This window comes from Pongo abelii, chromosome 8, assembly GCF_028885655.2.
Source record: "Pongo abelii isolate AG06213 chromosome 8, NHGRI_mPonAbe1-v2.0_pri, whole genome shotgun sequence".
NCBI lineage: Eukaryota > Metazoa > Chordata > Mammalia > Primates > Hominidae > Pongo > Pongo abelii.
In genome coordinates, this window is record NC_071993.2 from 126,068,760 (window position 1) to 126,083,914 (window position 15,155).

The 15,155-nt window shown below is 43.9% G+C and overlaps 1 long non-coding RNA gene across 2 annotated transcripts in view; it reads right to left on the minus strand.

Annotated features, from left to right (window-relative positions):
• The window catches only part of LOC134762083 (uncharacterized), a 250,069-nt gene that overhangs the window by 230,553 nt on the left and 4,361 nt on the right, over window positions 1-15,155 (minus strand). The window lies entirely within an intron of this gene.

Genomic DNA, 15,155 nt, shown 5'->3' on the forward strand with positions numbered 1-15,155 from the left:
AAATCATTTGATAGGTAAAAAGAGTATCTTGTTTTAATTTGCCTTTCTTTGGTTATTACAGTAGTTAACCTTTTTCTCTTATATTTACAAATCATTTTTATTTTATCTATGATCATTTGTTCACATTTTTGCCCACTTTTCTACTTTTGTGTTAATAATTTTCTAATCAGTTTGTGTTTTATGTATATAGCAGTATCAACATTAAAGCTAGTAATTCTGTGTTCTTGTATATAAGACAAATATATTCTGGAAAATATTTGCCATGCATATTTGTCAGGGGAAAATGTTTGCCATAAATAGTTGTTTGTTGTTGCTTTTTAGCATTTTGTTGTGAATGTTTTATACCTTTTATTTAGGTTTTGTTGTTTTTTTTGTTGGTGGTGGTTTCTGGTTTTTTTGTTTTTTGTATTTTTAGCAGACACAGGGTTTTACTATGTTGCCCAGGCTGGTCTCAAACTCACAACTCAAGCAATCCCCTCACTTCGGCCTCTCAAAGTGCTGGGATTACAGGCGTGAGCCACCACACCCACCCACCTTTTTTTTCTTTTTTCATATTGTCAGATCCTTTTCCCTTTGGGATATCAGCCATCATCTAAATGCTTTGAAAGGCCCTCCTAATTCAGAGGGATGAGGTAAATATTTACATGTATTTCCTACTAGGTTGTGTGTATGTGTGGAGTTTAACTTCTTAATTTTGACTTTAATTTATAACTTCATTATGATCATGAGATGCCCACCATGAGGGCAAAGTTCCTGCAACTTTTTAAGGTTGTCAACAGATGAAAAGGTCAAATTACCACCCGAGGAAATACACAAGTTTAGGCAAAAGTGAGCCTAAATTTGACACACAGTAACTCATAAGCATCCATGCTGTGGTCCAGCAAGGCCGTTAGGCATGAAGGGTGAGCACATCTCAGAAGAACGCCAAACAGCATCTCCTCTCCACAAGCCAAGCCACGTTCAGTGTTTCTCCTTTCACACTGAGATTCCCCAGCGCTTATCATCAGCACATCCTGATGGTTTTCCTGGACTCCCTCCTCCCACCACACCAGGCTCAACCTCACAAAGATGCAAGGGTCCTTGCTGGGGGTCCCTGAGCTCCACTTCCCTATTAATCTCCCACCAACACCAAAAGGAAGGGTGAAACTCCTCAAACCCACCTTAAGTGGTGACTAGTGTCTGCCTGGATGGAGAAGCCCAATCATCACCGAAGGTGATGGATTCGAGCCTGGAGCAGCAATTCTCAGTAATTCTCAACTGCAGAGCCCAGTCAGCTCTGAAGTGTCATAGCAATATCCATGATAATAATTAAGGGATGGCCGGGTGCGGTGGCTAACGCCTGTAATTCCAGCACTTTGGGAGGCCGAGGCGGGCGGATCATGAGGTCAGGAGATCGAGACCATCCTGGCTAACACGGTGAAACCCCATCTCTACTAAAAATACAAAAAATTAGCCAGGCGTGATGACAGGCGCCTGTAGTCCCAGCTACTCAGGAGGCTGAGGCAGGAGAATGGCATGAACCTGGAAGGCAGAGCTTGCAGTGAGCCAAGATCGTGCCACTGCACTCCAACTTGGGCAACAGAGCGAGACTCAGTCTCAAAATAATAATAATAATAATTATTATTATTAATTATTATTATTATTATTAAGGGATTTGGCTGGGCATGATGGCTCACGCCTGTAGTCCCAGCACTTTGGGAGGTGGAGGCTGGTGGATTGTTTGAGCCCAGCCTGGGCAATGTGGTAAAACCCCATCTCTACACAAAAACACAAAAAAATTAGCCAGGCGTGGTGGTGTGGACCTGTGGTACCAGCTACTCAGGAGGCTGAGGTGGGAGGACTGCTTATTACTTGCTTATTAATACTGCTCATGGGTTCTGTTGAATAGACATACCACAATGTATTTATCCATTCTGCTGATGAATATTTGAGCTGTTTCCAGTTTGGGGCAATTAGGAATAATGTTACTGTGAACATTTTTAACAACTTTATTGAGATATAATTTATATTACTATAAAATGTACCCATTATAAGTGGACTATATACAGCTGTGGCTAGGCATAGTGGTTCACATCTGTAATACCAGCACTTTGGGAGGTTGAGGTGGGTGGACTGCTTGAGCTCAGAAGTTCAAGACTAACCTGGACAACGTGGTGAAACCCCATCTCTACAAAAAATACAAAAATTAGTCAGGCATGGCAGGTCCCAGCTACTTGGGAGTCTGAGGTGGAAGGATGACTTGAGCCAGGGAGGCAGAGGTTGCAGTGAGCCAAGATCACGCCATTGCACTCCAGCCTGGGCAACAGAGCCAGACCCTGCCTTAAAAAAAATAAATAAATAAATAAATTATATAGTTGGGTAGCCATCACCACCACCTAGTTTTAGAACATTCCATCACCCCCAGAAGTGTCCTCATGCCTATTTGCAGGCAGTCCTCCCTATCCACCCACCCATAGCCCAGGCAGCCGACGATATGCTTTCTGTCTCTACAGAGCTGCCTTTTCTACAAGTGTAATCAGATAATATGTAGTATTCTGTGTTTGGCTTCTTGCACGGAGCATGTTTTTAACCTTCAGTATCTGTAGTCTGTTCCTTTTTATTTCTGAGTAGTTGATATGGTTTGACTCTGTCCCCACCCAAATCTCGTCTTGAATTGTAGTTCCCATAATTCCCAGGTGTTGTGGGAGGGACCCATTGGGAGATAATTGAATCATAGGGGCAGTTTCCCCCACTGTTCTCGTGGTAGTGAATAAGTCTCACAAGATCTGATGGTTTTGTAAGGGCTTTTCCCTTTTTGCTTGGGTCTTATTCTTGCTTTGCCTGCCACCATATAAGATGTGCCTTTCCAGCAGGTGTGGTGGCTCACACCTGTAATCCCAGCACTTTGGGAAGCTAAGGCAGGCAGATCACAAGGTCAGGAGTTTTTGTTGTTGTTTTGTTTTGTTTTGTTTTTGAGATGGAGTTTCGCTCTTGTTGCCCAGGCTGGAGTGCAATGGCGTAATCTCGGCTCACTGCAACCTCTGCCTCCCAGGTTCAAGCAATTCTCCTGCTTCAGCCTCCCGAGTAGCTGGGATTACAGGCATGTGCCACCATGCTGAGCTAATTTTGTATTTTTAGTAGAGATGGGGTTTCTCCATGTTGAAGCTGGTCTCAAACCCCTGACCTCAGATGATCCACCCGCCTCGGCCTCCCAAAGTGCTGGGATTACAGGCATGAACCACTGCGCCTGGCAAGGTCAGGAGTTTGAGACCAGCCTGTCCAACATGGTGAAACCCCATCTCTACAAAAAATACAAAATTTAGCTGGGCGCGATGGCGGGTGCCTGTAATCCCAGCTACTCAGGAGGCTGAGGAAGGAGAATTGCTCTGCCTGGGAGGCAGAGGTTGCAGTGAGCTGAGATCACACCACCGCACTTCAGCCTGGGTGACAGAGCGAAACTTCTGTCTCAAAAAAAAAAAGTTGGGTGTGGTGGCTCATGCTTGTAATCCCAGCATTTTGGGAGGCTGAGGCGGGAGGATCATCCGAGGCCGGGAGTTCGAGACTAGCCTGACCAACATGGAGAAACCCCATCCTACTAAAAATACAAAATTAGCTGGGCATGGTGGCATATGCATGTAATCCCAGCTACTCAGGAGGCTGAGGCAGGAGAATCACTTGAACCCGGAAGGCGGAGGTTGCAGTAAGCCAAGATCACGCCACTGCACTCCAGCCTAGGCAACAAGAGCAAAGCTCCTGCTCAAAAAAAAAAATTTCCAGTTTCTTCATGTCCTCACTTGGTTTTTCCAGTTTCTTTTACTACAACCACTTTAGTTTGGTAGGTAGCGTGTAAACATTCTTAATCGTGCTTCCTGGTACTCAGGAGCATCTGTCTGGCTGACCGCTAGGCCACAAATTATTTTTGCCTTCAACTTTTCTAAATATTTCCAAGTTGTTTTCCACATTGATTATACCAATTTAATTCTCTCTAGCAATGTATGAGTTCCATTTATACCACATTCTTGTCAATGTCTGATATTGATAGAATATTTGATTTTGCCAATCTGATAGTGTAAAGTAGTATCTCATTTTAGTTATAATCTGAATTCCCCTGATTATAATCTAGTTTATCCTTTTAATATCCATTTACATTTCTTCTGCTATAAGTGCCTTTTCACAGGTTTCACCAATTTTCCTATTTGGGTGTACATCTCATATCAATTTTTAGTTATTTTATATCTTCTGGGCACTAGGACCTTAGTCAATGACAAGTATTACAAACAGCTCCTCTCACTTTGACTTGTCTTTTTTTTTTTTTTTTTTTTTTGAGATGGAGTCTCACTCTGTCACCCAGGCTGGAGTGCAGTGGCCTGATCTCGGCTCACTGCAACCTCCATCTCCCAGGTTCAAGCGATTCTTGTGCCTCAGCCTCCCAAGTAGCTAGGACTACAGGTGTGTGCCACCACACCTGGCTAATTTTTGTATTTGTAGTAGAGACAGGGTTTCACCATATTGGCCAGGCTGGTCACAAACTCCTGGCCTCAAGTGATCCGCCCGCCTTGGCCTCCCAAAGTGCTGGGATTACAGGAGTGGGCCACCACACCTGACCCTGACTTGTCTTTTTACTTACTGTGTGGTGTCTTCTAAGAAACAAAAGTTCTTCATTTTAATTAATATTTATTAATTATTCTCTTTATCATTAGTAGGTTATTTTGTGTGTTTGTCTTGTTTAAGAAATACTTCCTTGCCTTGAAATCATAGGAATTGTCCCATATTGTCTTCTAAAAGCTAGAGTTTTGCCTTTCACAGATAAGTCTTTAATCTACCTGAAATTGATTCTTATCTAAAATGTGATGTAGGAGTCTGATTTTTTTTTCCGTAAGGATTCTCAATTACCAAACGCTGTCTATTGTAAAGTCCAACATAGATCAAGTTCCCACCACAGAACAAGTTTCTTTGTATGCGTGGGTCTGCTTCTGCACTTCTAATGCTGGTCCATAGTCAACCAATCTACGGGTGGTCAATAGCATCTGAATTATTAAAGCTTTAGAATAATTTTTATCTTTGGCATGGCAAGCCCCACCCCTTCCCTGCCCATCTAGTTCTTTTTATTCAAGAGTGTGTTGACTTTCTTGGTCTTTGTTTTTCCATATAAACCTTAGAACTGGCTTGTCACATTTGACACACACACATAAACACACAAAAAGTGAGGATTTTGATTTGAATTACATTCAATCTAAATAGGTGTATTTGGGAGAACTGACAACCATATAATAGTGAGTTTTCTAATACACAAACATGGCATATCCCCAGTTTAGTTTTCTTTAATCTCTTTCAATGGAGGTTTATAATTGCCTCCATAAAGGTCTCGTACATAGTTTATTAGATTAGAATTATTTATTCCTGGCCGGGCGCAGTAGCTCACACCTGTAATCCCAGCACTTCAGGACGCCGAGGTGGGAAGATCACATGAGGTCAGGAGTTGGAGACCAGCCTGACCAACATGGTGAAACCCCTAATACAAAAATCAGCCGGGTGTGGTGGCACACACCTGTAATCCCAGCTACTCGGGAGGCTGAGGCAGGAGAATTGCTTGAACCTGGGAGACGGAGGTTGCAGTGAGCTGAGATCAAGTCACTGCACTCCAGCCTGGGCTACAGAGCAATACTCCATCTCAAAAAAAAAAAAAAAAAAAAAAGGCTGGGCGCAGTGGCTCACACCTGTAATCCCAACACTTTGGGAGGCCGAGGCAGGCAGATCACCTGAGGTCGGGAGTTCAAGATCAGCCTGACCAACATGGAGAAACCCCATCTCTACTAAAAATACAAAAAAATTAGCCAAGCGTGGTGGCACATGCCTGTAATCCCAGCTACTCAGGAGGCTGAGGCAGGAGAACGCGGGAGGCAGAGGTTGCAGTGAGCCAAGATCGCACCATTGCACTCCAGCCTGGGCAACAAGAGCGAAACTCCGTCTCAAAAAAATATATATATATATATATATATTCCTTGAATAGAACTTGTCTGAAAAGTCAGATGAATCAGGTGCTTTCTTTATGCGGAGCTTTTTTTTGGTTTTGGTTTTGGTTTTTTGTTTTTGTTTTTTGCATAAACAAGTTTAATTTCCAACCATGGCCACAGTCATTGTGTTATCCCACATTTTGAGGAAGGATAGAGAAGGTGAATTATTAAACATCTACATTCCAGAGCAGGATAAAAGAAGAGAAAACCCAGTCCAGAACTACAGTTAACACTATAATACCACAAACTTTGGGAGTGGTAGGGAGGGGGAATCCCCAGAAAGTAGAAAGCCGGACCCAGAGGCCAGGCACCATGGCTCACGCCTGTAATCCCAGCATTTCAGGAGGCCGAGGCAGGAGGACCACTTTGAGCTCAGGAGTTCAAACTAGCCTGGGAAACATGGCAAAACCCTGTCTCTACAAAAAAATACAAAACTTAGCTTGGCATTGGTGGCTCAAACCTGTAGTCCCAGCTACTTGGGAAGCTGATGCAGTCAGCCGAGATGGCACCACTGCACTCCAGCCTAGGTAATAGGGAGAGACCCCGTCTCAAGAGAAAAAAGAAAGCTGGACCCAGGGAAAGGGTAAAATTAAACCTACCACAGGAGATGAGAAGGAGTGGGCAGAATTGGATAAAACACTCTGGGGAGCTTTCTTAATGCCATTATAAATAATATTTTAATCACATTTTCTGTTTGTTTTGATATATTGAAATGCAATTAATTTTTATGTATTGATTTTGTATCCAGCAAACTCACTACACTCTCTTATTCATGTTAACACTTGATTGTAGTGCTTATGTTTTTTACACAGAAAACATATATGATCTTATGCAGTTTTACTTCTTCCTTCCTGATTCGCTTAATGTTAATTATTTCTTCTTGCCATACTACAGTAGCTAGGACCTGTGAAACCTCCAGGAACACGATGATTAGAGCTGTTAAATATATTTGCTACAAGGTTTGTAGATACGCTGTATCAATTAAAGAAACCCCCTTCTTTTTCTAGTTTTCCAAGAGTCTTAATCATAACTGTATGTTGAATTATATCAAATGTGTTTTCTGTAACTACCAAGGTAATCATATTTTTCTTTAATATATGAATGTGGTGAATTATATTGACTTTTTTTTTTTTTCAAGACAGAGTCTCGCTCTGTCACCCAGGCTGGAGTGCAATGGCATGATCTCGGGTCACTGTAACCTCCCTCTCCTAGGTTCAAGTGATTCTTGTACCAGGCAGCTGAGACTATGGGACTACAGACCTGCACCACCACATCTGGCTAATTTTTGTATTTTTAGTAGAGATGGGGTTTCATTATGTTGCCCAGGATGGTCTTGAACTCCTGAGCTCAAGTGATCCACCCACTTCGGCCTCCCAAAGTGCTAGGATTGCAGGCATGAGCCACTGAGTTTGGCCTTACATTAATTGACTTCTAATGTTAAACCAAGATTCCATTCTAGAGGGAAATTCATCTTAGACTTGATTAATTATATATTTTTTCATTACTAATTTGGTTTAATATTGTGTTTCAGATTTTTACACATATGTTCATGAATGAGTTTGGTTTGTAATTTTCTTTTATACTTCTTGTGCTTTATACTAGCCTCATAAAATGAATTAGAAAATGATGTTTTTCCTATAAAAGTTTGGTGTAGAATTGGAATTATTTTGTTTTTTAGTAGCAGAATTTATCTTCAAAGTCATCTGGATCTAGTGTTTTCTTTGTGGGGAAATTTTTAACTCTGATTAAATTTATTAACTGGTTACAGGATTACTGAGGTTTTTAAATTATTGAGTTTTACTTTTCTAGCAGATTGCCCATTTCATATACATTTTTAATTTTTTTTTCTTTTCTTTGAGACGGAGTCTCACTCTGTCACCCAAGCTGGAGTGCAGTGGTGCAATCTCAGCTCACCGCAACCTCTGCCTCCCCAGTTCAAAGAAGTCTCCTATCTCAGCCTCCCGAGTAGCTGGGATTACAGGCGCCCGCCACCACACCCAGCTAATTTCTGTATCTTCAGTAGAGATGGCACTTCGCCATGTTGGCCAGGCTGGTCTCGAACTCCTGGCCTCAAGTGATCCACCCGCCTCGGCCTCCCAAAGTGCTGGGATTACAGGCATGAGCCACTGCTCCTGGACACATCTTAAAATTGATGAAGTATCTATAGTCACGGAATTGTTTGTTTGTCATGCCTTTTATTCTTGATAAATCTTGCTAAATATTTGTTAATGTTATTAGTCTTTTATAAGAATCAACTTTTTTAGGCGGGGCACAGTGGTTCATGCCTGTAATCCCTGCACTTTGGGAGGCTGAGGCAGGTGGATCGCTTGAGACCAGCCTGGGCAACATGGTGAGACCTTGCCTCTACAAAAAAAAAAAAGAAAAGAAAAAAAAATCGACTGTTTGGCTTTGTCAATCATTTATCATATCTTTTCTTTTCTATTTCACTAATTCCTTCACTTCTCTGTATTGTATCCTTTCCTAGTTTCTTCCATTGTTGATTTCTAATGAAATGGACTTGTGACCAGAGAATCCTATGTGACACCAGTCCTGTGAAATTTGTTAATACCTGTGAAATTTGTTGATGGCACAGAATCCCATCAACTTTTTTTTTTAAGAGATCGGGGTCTCACTAGGTTGCACAAGCTGGTCTCAGACTCCTGGGATCTAGTGATCCTCCCACATAACTAGTATTTCAGGCATGCACCACCACACCTGGCCCCAGTCAACTTTTATAAATGTTCTGAGTGCTTGAAAAGAATGTAAATTCTGCAGTTATTCAAGGCAGTGTTTGTGTATTTATATGTATATATAATTATATACATATCATTATTCAGTATTACTAAATATCTTCTACATCCTTAATAATATTGTCTACTTTACCTACAAGAGAGTTGTCACATCTCCCACTAATGTAGACTTGTCTACTTCTCCTATTTCTCCTTGCAATTCTATCAGTTTTTTTATATATATACTTTGAAGTTAAATTATTAAGTATATATTACCTTGGAACTGTTATATCCTCCTGGTAAACTGAAACTTTCACATTACATAGCCATAGGTCCATTTTGTTGGCTGTTGGCACAGCAACATCAGCTGTTCATTGGTGGTGTCTCCTCCCATGACTTCCTGCAACCTTCTACCTTTCACCTTCCTGTATCCTTATGTTTTATTAGTTTCTTATGGAGGACATATAGCAGATTTTTAAATCCAGTCTGAAATCTTTGTGTTTTAATAAAAATATTTAGTCCATTTACATTTATTACAGTAATTGTATGTTTGAATGTACTTCAACCATCTTATCGTGTACTTCCAATTTGTTCTACCATTTATATGATTCTTTTTCCCTCTGTCATGCTTTCTTTTATAATTATTATCCTCTCCTCATTCCATTTCTTTACATCTATTATTTTGAAAGCTATAATCCCAGCACTTTGGGAAGCCAAGGAGGGTGGATCACTTGAGCCCAGGAGTTCAAGACCAGCCTGGGTAACATGGTAAAACCCTGTCTCTACAGAACATACAAAAATTAGCCAGGCACGGTGTTGTGCACCTCTAGTCCCAGCTATTTGGGAAGCTGAGGTGGGAGAATCACCTGAGCTGGGGAGGTTGAGATTGCAGTGAGTTGTGATCATGCCACCGCACTCCAGCCTGGGTGACAGAGCAAGACCCTGTCTAAAAAAAAAAAAAAGACAGTTATAACTTCTATTTCCTTTCTCTTTTTTTCCAAATTGGTTCCCTAAAAATGTTAACATACATGCTTAACCTCTCAAAATCTAAATTTAATTAATATTGATAGTCAAGATTTTCTCCAAAATAATCCATAGTATGAGAGATAGGGGAAAAAAAAAAAAAAACAGGTGCAGAGATAGTTAAAAATAAGAGTAGCCAGTTATTAAGGGTTAACTGGGTTAAGATTCATTATGCTGGCCAGGCGCGGGGGCTCATGCCTGTAATCCCAGCACTTTGGGAGGCCGAGGTGAGCAGATCACAAGGTCAGGAGATCGAGACCACCCTGGCTAACACGGTGAAACCCCATCTCTACTACAAATACAAAAAATTAGCTGGGCGTGGTGGCGGGCACCTGTAGTCCCAGCTACTCGGGAGGCTGAGGCAGGAGAAAGGCATGAACCCGGGAGGCAGAGCTTGCAGTGAGCCGAGATAGCGCCACTGCACTCCAGCCTGGGCAACAGAGCAAGACTCCAGCTCAGAAAAAAAAAAAAATTCATTATGCTATGATATTTACTTCTGTAATTCTTGAAATTTCCCATAGGTTATAAAATATTAAAGTTAGTATCTTTCCCCTCTCCTTGAACAATATAAGGATTTTGGAGCACTTCACTCCAGTCTCTCACTTCTGATGCTTGTTCTATTATTGCTGGGTATTTTTGTTGTACTTGGCTCTTTTTTTGTTTTAATGACAAATTAAATAACATCATTATTATTAGTTTGGTGCAAAACTAATTGTGGTTTTTGCCATTAGAGTTAAAACCGCAATTACTTTTGCACCAACCTAATATTTTAAGTATGTTGAGTCTCCCACACAAGTACGCCTTTCTTTGCTCACTAATCCTCTTTGCAATTCAGACCCTTCCTCTGCAATCACTTTCCATCTGCCTGAGGGCCACACACACACACACACACACACACACACACACACACACACTTTGTGTAGCGCTCCCTCACCTCACAGCTTCCCCTGTACTGTGTCAGGTCCTGACTGACAGAGGAAACCTGACCTCCCCAGCCCAGCTGCACTCTGGCTATGCCAAGGTCTTGGGAGTCATGACACACCTGTGTGTGGGTGGGGTGCTGTTGCCAGGGAGTTCACAGCCCTCTGCACTTTCCCCGTGGTAAGCTGAATAATGACCCCAAAAGGCATCTTAATTCCTACAACCTGTGGATCTGTTACCTGACATGGCCAAGGAGAACTGAGGTTCCAGGTGGAATTAAGGTTGCTAATTAAAAGATGTTAGAATAAGGGCCTGGCACAGTGGCTCACACGTAATCCCAGCACTTTGGGAGGCCGAGGCAGGTGGATCACTTGAAGCCAGAAGTTTGAGACCAGCCTGGCCAACATGGCAAAACCCTGTCTCTACTAAAAATACAAAACTTAGCTGGGCGTGGTGGTGCGCACCTGTAATTCCAGCTACTCGGAAGGCTGAGGCAAGAGAATCGCTTGAATCTGGGAGGCAGAGGTTGCAGTGAGCCGAGATTGCACCACTGCACTCCAGCCTGGGTGATGGAGCGAGACTCTGTCTCAGAAACAAACAAAAAAAAAGATGTTAGAATTGGGAGATCATTCTGCACATTCTGCATTATCCCAGTGAACCCAATGGGACCACCAGGGTCCTGGAAGGTGGAGGAGGGAGGCAGGAGAAAGAACAAAGAGGTGCCACGTGGAAAGGACTTGCTACCTGCTATCCCTGGCTTTTGAGAAGGGAGAGGCCACGAACCACAGGAATGGCAGGCAGCCTCCAGACACTGGGAAAGGTAAGGAAACAGGTTCCCCCCCAGAGCCTCCAGAGGGAATTCAGCCCAGTGAGACCCACTGTGGACTTCTGACATCTAGAGCACTGAGAAAATCAGTATGTGTTGTTTTCAGCCATTTCGTGGGTGGTAATTTGTTACAACCGCAACAGGAAGCGAACCTGCCCCCACCAAGTGTCATCGCCTGTTTACTTGTCTGTCTGCCCAATTCGAATGTAAGCTCCATGAGGTCAGAAGTACGTCAGTCTTATTTGCCACTTATCCCCAGACCTTGATGAAAAATAAATGAATTTTAGAGATGGAAAGGGCTAAGAAATCACTTAGGCCAACCCAATTATTTTAAACTGAAATTTAAAACTAAGATCCAGAGACAGGAACTGATTTTGCTGGAGGCTACTCAATTTATACAGAGCTTGGATCCTCCATCTGCTCCCTGGGGCCCACCTGCCTTCTAGTCACTAAGCCGTAGAAGCCTGAAGACAGACACAACTGTGGAGAGGCAGCTCCGAGCACACAAAATCCCTGGAGAACTCAGGACGGCTGGGAGAAGGTCAGTGAAAATCAGGTAAGACCAGAAGAAGATGGCTAAAATGACTTGAGCAATCTTTGAAATGTTAGTCCCGGCCAGGCGAAGTGGCTCACGCCTCTAATCCCAGCACTTTGGGAGGGTGAGGCGGGCGGACTGCTTGAGCCCAGGAGTTCGAGACCAACCTGAGCAACATGGCAAAACCCCATCTCTACTAAAAATATGAAAATTAGCCGGGCGTGGTGGTGCATGCCTGTAGTCTCAGCTACTCAGGAGACTGAGACAGAAGAATCGCTTGAACCCAGGAGGCAGAGGTTGCAGTGAGCCAAGCTCGCACCACTGTGCTCCAGCCTGTGCGACAGAGCAAGACTCTCAAAAATAAAGTTAAATGTTAGTCCCAAGGGGCAGCTGATCCACCAGTAACAGGGCAGAACTCTGCCCAGCACCTGATCAGCTCAATTCAGGAGACTCTCCACCTGAAGCTTCAGAATGAGGAAACAAGAAAAGGGGTACTAATGTCAAACTTGAGGCCTGCCTTCAAGAAGCTTAGCATTTCACACCTCGGCCAGAGCCAAAGCTTTGGGCTTTGAGCAAATTAGGAAAAGACACTTCTTCCACAAGGTATCTTTTTTCATCTGTCAGTAAAGTGTCATAATATACTGATTTCGTTAGAAGATACTTTACTCGACGTCAACCAGAAAACGATCACAGAGTTACTATGTCTATGAAGTAAAGGTGCCCCCTTAGATGGGAAGCGGTTGTGCAGTACACAACCTGCAGAACCGTACACAACCTGCAGAGCCACACATAGCATTCTCTGCTTGGCAGTCTGGTCCCATCCTTTCCACAGCCCTCATATCCCCGCTTCCCCTCCCTCTGCCTAGCGCCCTCAGACCTGTTGGAGAACAATCTCAATCTACAGGTTACCATTTTATGTGTAACTCCTTCCTGTCAGCTTTTTACTCCCCTCCCCTGCAGACAGCAGGGATTGACGACGGGTGAGAGAAGGCTGATGGCCCCATTTAGGGAAGCACAGGAGGAGGTGGGGAGGCCGGATGTAGTGAATTCCAAATGAATGAGTATCCACGGGCCGGGGGATGATCAAGGAGGTGTGAGGGTTAACAGTGCAGGCCTTGAAGAAATGCCACCCACCAGCTAACTGTGAGCTGCTGGGCATGCTTTTAGCCTCCCAAAACCTCATTTTCCCTTTTGTGAAATGCTTATCATCGTAGGCCTGCTGGGAGGATTTCAGAAATTATGAGTGAATGCTTAGTGCACGGTAAGGGCTCAGCACCTGTGAGCTACTGTTATTGCTATTATCAGCATCATCAGCCCAGGGACATCTGCCCTTCTGCCTGTCAGCCTCCAGGCAGCTCCTGCTTTAAACAAAATTGGGACACTCCAGATTTCTAAAAGAAAACCACATGGCAGGGAGGAGGGCAAGTGCTGGAGGGAGAAAAGATTACTCACCTTACCAAAGTACCCACTACTGGATAAACAGAAACACCCAGACTGCTTTTAAACGGGGTTGGTTTTGTTCAGGGGACATTGCTGACACGGACTGGAATGTATCCTCTCCTGCCCCTGCCACTGTGTGTTGCTGGCCAGTCTCCCCCACATCTGGACCCCAGAAGTCCCAAGAATGACCGGGTGCATCCAAGTCCAAAGAGGCACAAACCCAGGTTCGGGGAGTGAGAGAAACACGGGTGCAAATCTCAGCCCTGCTGCTCCTGAGCTTCTCAGCCTTGGGCTCCATGCTGAGCCTTGCCCCCATCTCCAACAGAAGGTCATCAGAGCACCTGCCTTGCGGGGCAGGGTGTGGGGTGCGGGGCACGTGGAATGGTGCATGTCAAGCACCTGGTGCTGATGGTGGTGGTATTATTACCAGCTGGGAGACTTTAGCCCCAGGCAGGGGGTGTGAGGCGACACCACGGCACCCGTTTCCCATTCTCCACATCCTCGTCCAGCCTTGTCCACACACAGATAATTCTGACATGGTCGTCACCTCCACCTGGCCAGAATATGGTAGCCTACCTTTTCGACAGAATAACCAAATGTACTTTTTTTCACAGTATTACATGTTTCATTTAGAACATGGGTGTCCAATGTTTTGGCTTCCCTGGACCGCAGTGGAAGAACTGTCTTGGACCACACATAAAACACACTAATGACAGCTGAAGGGCTTAATAAAAAAAGGTCTGTGCATAATCTCATAATATTTTAAGAAAGTTTACAAATTTGTATTGGGCTGCATTCAAAGCTGTCCTGGGCCACATGAGGCCAGCAGGCCACAGGTTGGACAAGCTTGATTAAGAATGAAGTCAACTGCATGTATAAAAGGATACCTGGATGTGGCGTGGTGGCTCACGTCTGTAATCCCAGCACTTTGGTAGGCCAAGGCAGGTGGATCACCTGAGGTCAGGAGTTCAAGACCAGCCTGGCTAACATGGTGAAATCCTGTCTCTACTAAAAATACAAAAATTAGCTGGGCATCGTGGTGCATACCTGTAACCCCAGCCACTCGGGAGGCTGAGGCACCAGAATCGCTTGAACCTGGGAGGTGGAGGTTGCAGTGAGCCAAGATCACGCCACTGCACTCCAGCCTGGGTGACAGAGCGAGACACTGTTTCAAATAAATAAATAAATAAATAAAAGGATACCTGACTTGAAGTGGCTGAAACAATAAAGATGTTTAATTACCTCGTGTAACAAGTCACCAAGTCATCAACAAAAATATCACTAAGTTTTGTTTTTTGTTTTAACTTTTCTGGTAAGCCGTCACCTTGCGCCAGCTTTGTGTCCTTAAGCCTTATCACTTCAGCTCTATAGCGTGAGCTGAAGAAGGTGAGGGCCCTGGGTCTTTATTTCTTCCCTCTTTTTATATAAGGAAGCAAACCCCTTCCCAGTATCCTCCCAGCAGATAGCAGATGTCCGCTGAGATCTCCAAGGCGAGAATGGGTCACCAGCCCTCCCCTTACCCAGTGGTGACTAGGGGAAATGGGATGTTTCTGCATGGCTTAAACCTGTCACAGTTACGCCCCGAGGCTGAGGGAGGGAATCAGAACAAAGTTAAGTCAGCAAGGAGGGGGAGTGGCTGCCATTTTACTTGACAAGAGCCCTTCACTGACCAGAAGCAGCATCTGGGG